The sequence below is a fragment of the Triplophysa dalaica genome, chromosome 24 (assembly GCF_015846415.1).
Source record: "Triplophysa dalaica isolate WHDGS20190420 chromosome 24, ASM1584641v1, whole genome shotgun sequence".
NCBI lineage: Eukaryota > Metazoa > Chordata > Actinopteri > Cypriniformes > Nemacheilidae > Triplophysa > Triplophysa dalaica.
Window position 1 is genome coordinate 14,719,426 of NC_079565.1, and position 7,239 is coordinate 14,726,664.

General features: G+C 35.1%; 1 pseudogene; it reads left to right on the forward strand.

Annotated features, from left to right (window-relative positions):
• LOC130414704 (Ig kappa chain V region S211-like) lies at positions 1-485 on the forward strand (annotated as a pseudogene).
• Positions 486-7,239: the final 6,754 nt, after the last annotated feature.

Genomic DNA, 7,239 nt, shown 5'->3' on the forward strand with positions numbered 1-7,239 from the left:
ACAAGAACAACAATGACTTTCAGCATCATCTTCATCTGGACACTCACAGTGTTTGCTCAAGGTTTGTGTAGTAACATTTTTATCACGATTGTTCATTTATTGAAGAGTGAAATCTTCATTTGTTTCAGTGTTGTCTTATATTTCATTCTTGTTGTTTCTTTCAGAGTGTAGAGGACAGTACACTGTTACTCAGAGTCCATCAATAACAGCAGTTCAACCAGGACAAAGTGTTCAAATAAACTAAAGTCAGCAGTGCAGTGTATAGTAATGTCTTACACTGGTACTTACTGAAACCTGGAGAAGCTCCTAAACTCCTCATATATAACACCAATAGCCTCCAGTCTGGAGTATCATCTAGATTCAGTGGCAGTGGATCAAACACAGATTTTACTCTGAGCATCAGTGGAGTTCAGACTGAAGATTCAGGAGATTATTACTGTCAGAGTTATCATTATATCAACAGTAAACGTGTGTTGACACACTGATAAAGAGTCGTACAAAAACCTCCGTCAGTCAGACTGAACAGTGACTGCACTGATACACCTGACGCATACTGCAGATGCTGAGGGACGAGAGTTTCTTTAAATTAGAACAATTGTATTTAACCTTTTAGCAGTTGTTTATTTATTTACTTTTAATTATTGTTTTTATTTATTGGTTTAGTGCCATTTCTACAATCAAGGTGTACATTTACAAAACACTAAACAACAGATAATAAAAAAATACACTTTTTCAAACATTTCAGCATGTTTACAAACATTAACTGCCTTGCATAATATTATCAAGATCAAACTTTTATTTTATTTCTCTTATTGTTCTGTTTCATATATTTGTCTCATTTAATTCAAGTGATCTTAATGTTGAATTAATGAATTATTTATTATTTTCATAGAATTTTAACTGTACTGATTGTTTTGTGATAATTTGTAAGTTACAGTTGTATGATCACCATCAACATGATCATGTCACTCTTCTTCAACACATGGATGAATCTTGTAATGATATAACAGCAGAGCAACATCAAGCCTGGATTCTTCATACCAGAAGGTTTTTCTCACAGTGTTTGAACAATAAGAACATTCGCTGTGATTTAATGAAACTTTAGTCTAAATGTTGAAGACCGGCTTGATGTTAATTAATATTTTGTGGTTTCAGATCTCCATTACAGTTTTATCCCTTTTTTCACAATGCACCCACAGTATTGTACAAACTGTAACATAAAATATGTTCTGCTTACGGATGTAAATGAGGTGTGTTCTCTGTTCCATGTTCTTCATGTAGTAGCAGCCTATATATGTTTTAATGGCTTTTGCCAGTTTGTTTGGGCATAAGTGTAACATCTATTGTGTTTGCTGTGTGTGGCCCTCTGAGGGTGGTAGCCAGATCAGAAGTGTTCACTGGCAGACAGTTCTGGAGAAGCTGGTTGGGTCTAGGCTTGGTACACTAGGACTAGATTTAGACTTCTATGGCAATGGTCTTCTTCTTCATTGTCTTGTTCCTCTGTTTCCAACTACAAAACAAAATGGACTTGAGCACACACACAAACACACACACACACCATGACAGGCTAGGGTGCATTGCTCTCACTACTGCCAGACTGGGAAATGTCTCTTGCCTCTATGCTGCAAAGCTGGTGTTCACTGCTCACTGCTGCATGTTTGTTCACGTGACTCGCTGACAGGCTAGAGTGCAGCAATTTCCTGCACAGACAGACAGACTGTTTTCCTCATGACATTCACAATGGCAAAACTGTTCTAGTACAGTAGGGCAGCGGTGTAGTCCTGCAGCTTTAGCTTGAAGATGAAGGAGAATTCATGAATGACCATCGTCCCATAGTGAGAGCTGCTAACTTTACCTATATGATGTATTAGTGTTTTAAAAAAACATTTTATTATATTTTTAGATAATGTTGTACGGATGTTTTATATTTGAAATAATGTCCATATAAGGTTAAATGATAACTAAAATATTTTTTTTTACTAGAAACATTCAGATGATGATTTGAGAATGTTATCTAGGGCAGAAATTATGTTCCATTGCAACAAAGAATAAACATTCTTACTGCAAAATTCCAAAAATGTTTTGAGTATGTTGCTAATTCTGAGATAATTCTGTGGTCAGTTGTGGTCTAGTGGTTAGAGAGTTCGACTCATAATCAGAAGGTCGCTCGGTCACATCTCTGTGCCACCAGGAAATGACTGTAGTGCCCTTGAGTAAGGCACCTTACCCCTGTTTGCTCTGCAGTGATAGCTGCACACTTCACCCTACTTGTAAGTCGCTGTGGATAAAAGCATCTGCCAAATGAATATATGTATAATATATATTTTTTACATGTTCCTGTAATGTGACTTACTTAATTGATATAAAATATTAGTTTTTAACAGAAAAAAGTAACTTTGAGGAATTTTAATTTGATTAGACTAACTATTGATGTACATTGGTACTGAAATAAAATAAGTTAGGATAAAGTTCCTTGGAGTGGTAGGGGAACGTAAATAGTTTTTGTTTACCAAATTTTGGTTGCCAGGATGTTTTCAGTTTTTGATCCCCAGGGTGTTCTATTTACGTCCATACCATTCTGGAAACAATCTGGGAACTACAATTATTTGCCTTTATGTAGTTAACCTTTGTCAATAAAGTTACCAGAAAAAAGTGTAAAGGACCACCCAAAGGCCCAACAACGGAATCCAATGTCGTGGTTTATGGGATCTCGTGTTCTACTTCTCCTAAGCGATTTCTACATGAAGTTATTCAAGAACTGTTACAATTTAGTTCAATTTATATGACTCTGTGGTAAAGACCGATCTGACTCCAATTTCAATATAATATAAAATAACTTATATGTCATTTCAAATTTATCTGTTGATAAGCGTTAATTTATCTATAATTCTTCATACTTTAATATTTATTATATATATATATATATATATATAGTTATTCTTTCGATTGGGACCTGCAGTCGCTCAGAGTCTCACGCCGGCCGGGCTCATGGATCTCACGGACACAAAACGGTCAGTTCCGATCTCTAGTCAGAGGTTGCCGGGTAAACTAATATCATTAAGTTTGGCCGCGATATGCTTGCTCAGAAACATAACAATAGTTATTTTAGTCACGATCATGCAACTTGCTAGGCCAGATGATAGGTGGAAATCATGTGAGCTTTAGCAATGCTCATTTAAAAAATCTAGTATAAACTAGCCCTACCTATCCTGACACATCGATTTTGCGGTAACAGAACAGGTTCCTTTCAATCTACTTGTAATAACAGACTTTGAAGAATTGAGATAATATCAACAATAACAATTTATTATACCAGGCAGGCACAACGTTATTTAAAATCATAGAATGCATATACAAAGAAATTCCTAATTTACTAAGCAAAGATTATCAACATATTAAATGAATAAAATAAAACCACAAAGTTTATCATACCTGGTAATATCGAGGCCGACAGTTGCAGTGTGGGAAGTTCTGGTTACAGATGCTTCAAATTCGAGATGCACAGCTGCAATGTGGGAAGTTCTGGTTACAGAAGCCTTCCTCAAGTCTTTTGCCAATTCACCTTATATACCCAGATGTAACAAAGCCAATGGTCAGCGAGAAACTTGATTTGTTTGTTTTCTTGTGACTGAAGAGAAAATGAGATCTCAATCTACATGTAAACAGACTTCTCTGAGAAAGTCACACCTCTTTGAGGAGTGCAGGTGATGAATTAGAGTTAAACAGTATAAATATACTCCATGTTAGATTTGAAAGAACTAGACCTTTTTACCCATCGCACCATGACCTATAAAACAATACCAAACATGAATCATCAAAACTTCATACTATGACAATAAATGATATACACAGAATAAAGAGTAAGCACTTCCTAGTGATCAGAGCTGAAGATGAAAGGGATGGGAGAAGTGTTATAAAAAGGGTTCAATTCTTGGGCATCAAACAACCCCAGAGGGGAGGGCAGGATATCATTCTTCAAGAACTATCAATAAAAGGTGTTTTATTGTTTTGTGTCCAAACATAAAACAAACTAAAATCTTAGTCCTTTTCCAGCAGTCTTACAAAAGTGTCAAACTTTGGCTGCAAATCACAGTAGCCTAGTAATTTCAATAGTTAAAAAAATATATATATGTGGCAATATGTGGTTTAAGGTAGCTTGCATGCATGTGCAACAGTCTGTTATTAATATGTGGCACAAATCATTGTTGCCCTACCAGGACTCCAGACTAACTTTCTTTACTAGCAGCACTGTAGCCCCTGACCGAAATTTTTAGAAGCGCAAGCAAAACATTTAGGGGCACACCTTAAATCAGTCAGTAATGCATTTATTCACATTTCCCCAAAATAACTTTAACTGTTGCTGAAAAATAAGTTGATGACAATGTCTACAGAGCAGCTTCATCATTGATTTGTGCTAAATGAAGAGACTGTAATCTGAATTCATTTGAACCAACAGAAACTGTGCTCCTCCAAAAGAATGAAATTTAATTGTTTATGGTGTTACACATTAAAGCAAAATGGAAGGCTTCGTGTTATGTTCTTACGATGATTTTATTGTTTATCAAGGACACTTTTCCTCATGTCCACATCACATAACGTCAATTAAAAAGTATTAAAACATTCGCCTGTCATTCGTTCTTTCTGTGAACGGATTTGAAATGATTCAGCGATGTCTCTCAAGTGATCCACATATATATGATGTTTCCTGAACGAAGGTAAGTTTCGTTTTTAACGTCTCCTATTTCAAATAGTTTGTGGGCTCAAGAAATCAGTAACAGCAAACAGCAACTCGCAGTAATGCGTTGTGTGTTTGTGAACTCGTCAATGAGGATCTGGGGCCTTATGTACAACGACTTGCGTTGAATGTGGAAGACTCGGATGTACTACTGGACTGCCATCTGGCCGCGTCTTGACACATGCTGTTCTGGAGTCACAACAGCAAATCGTTCGGGCCATTGGAGAAATTAACATTCAACTGCAAAATATCAGTGACGCACTCACAGATTTAAGTCATTCATTAAAGGTAATTGGTCAAAAAATTAACTGTGTGTCTGATTACCATTTACTCAACTCAAACTAAAAACTCGTTCTTATAACATCAACATGACTACATTAAAAATTGATGAGGAAAATGTTGATCTTGCAGCTCAGACAAAGAAGGTCCAGGTGTCAAAGATTTCACCTCATTTGTTCAAGTCAAACAAAGTCAGATGTCCCAAGTCATTCCAAAAACATTTTCCACTTGTCAACTATGCCCTCAGTGATTGGCTAAGAGAGGATGGATCTCTGTCAGTGAAGATCAAAAAGTTGCCATATTTAAATAAAGATATTAATACGTGGGCTAAGTGTCACTAATTCAACAAGTATACGTTCAGCTAATCTTACATGTCTTCATCTCATAAATAATGAACAAATAAGCAACATTTTTAGTAACCGACAAGAAAAATCGTAGCTGATAGTAATGTCCTTATAAAAGTTCAGTGTCATAAAATTTCTCAAATGTTTAAGTTCTGTGGCAGATTGCCGGTGAAATTGTCATTTTAGGATTGTTGTAAGTGGGTCTAAGAGGCTTGGGAGTCTTACTATATGGAGACAAAATAGGGTCCTATAGATTTGCAACAGAAAAGAAAAATTGCAAACAAAACATAACTTTTGCAAAAAATAGTGTATTAAGCAAAAGATGTCATCTTCGCAAGTTAAACTTAAGAAACTGAAAAAGAAAAGTAAAGCACAGAGAGAAAAAAATCAAGTTAAGCAAAGTAAAAATTAAGCAGCTATAATTTTGCAACACATCTTTTCCTTTGCGTCGCTCAGGGGCGATTCTAGGTTTTCAATATTAGGGGGGCTCAGCCTCCAATGAGGATATATATATAGAGAGAAAGCCACACTCTAATCACCATATATTGTATACATTAGTAAAATAAATAATTAAGAAAGATTATGCAGAAAAGCATAAATACAAATTATTGTTATTCAAATGAATATCACATTAATCGGTCAATCTGCAACATTTATATTTCAAAGTGACAACAACAGCCACAAATCCATAAAATAAATGTCACAATCAACTGCTGAATCATTATTTAGTAAAAATAACTTAATATGTTTCCCTGCCATTCATTCTGATTAGCACTAGCGCTGTCACTCTCTCTGCATGACTGTGTGTTCATCTATTACCTCCACAATATGTTTTCAATTAATGATAAAATACTGAAGCGTCTGAAAAACGATATAGAGCTTCTGTACACTTTTATTTCTCGAAATCTTGGATTTTTTTATTTTAAACGTGGCACTAAAATGCCATCGTAGGCCTACTTGTGATTATGATTATTTTTTTGTGATAACAAATGTGCTATGGGGAAAATTGAAAGGATTTTAGGGGGTAATTTTCCAATAGATGTATCACTTAACATTTTTAGAATGTTTTTATCCCACCTTTTAGATCAACATTCTGGAAACAAAAATAAAACTACTCACTGAAAACATTTAGGGTGGACAATGTTCTAGAAATGTTACTAGATACAGTTGAAAGAAAAAGTATGTGAACCCTTTGGGCTTACTTGGATTTCTTCATAAATTGGTCATAAAATGTGTTCTGATCTTCATCTAAGTCACAACAATAGAGAAACACAGTCTGCATGAAACTAATACCGCACAAACATTATACGTTGTCTTGGGGATATTTGCTCCAAGCTGTTATTACGCACGGGGTCTTGTCCAAACGTCCATATTCCTCCCCCTCTGACACCCATATGGATAATTTTTATGAATATGTGAACCTATTGACACAGAGTTTGACAACAGAGAGAATAGACAATTTTTCAAGAAGTAATTAGAGAGTTTTATTAGAATCAAAATCAGAAATAGATTATCTTTACTTATCATTGCACAAATTGGAGACATATTTTGTGCCATTTGAAAGACAGTAAAGACAAACAACAAATTAGAACAAATATACAGCAATCAGACACAGTATAAGTTGAACACGCACTTAAATCAGCACATTGCATGTGTGGACTGATTGTCCTAAGTCAAGTGCCAAAGTAATCAGGTTTGTGGTTTATGGCATTGTCAGTGCAATGCCAGCTCAGAGGTACAAAGTTTGATAATAATCAATACATATCAATACATATGAACAATTAGAAATGCTATAGAACACTGATAATAGAACACTAAAATCATAGAACACTATGAATTTAATGTGTCAAAAATATTATTAGTTCTCTCTATATATGTATT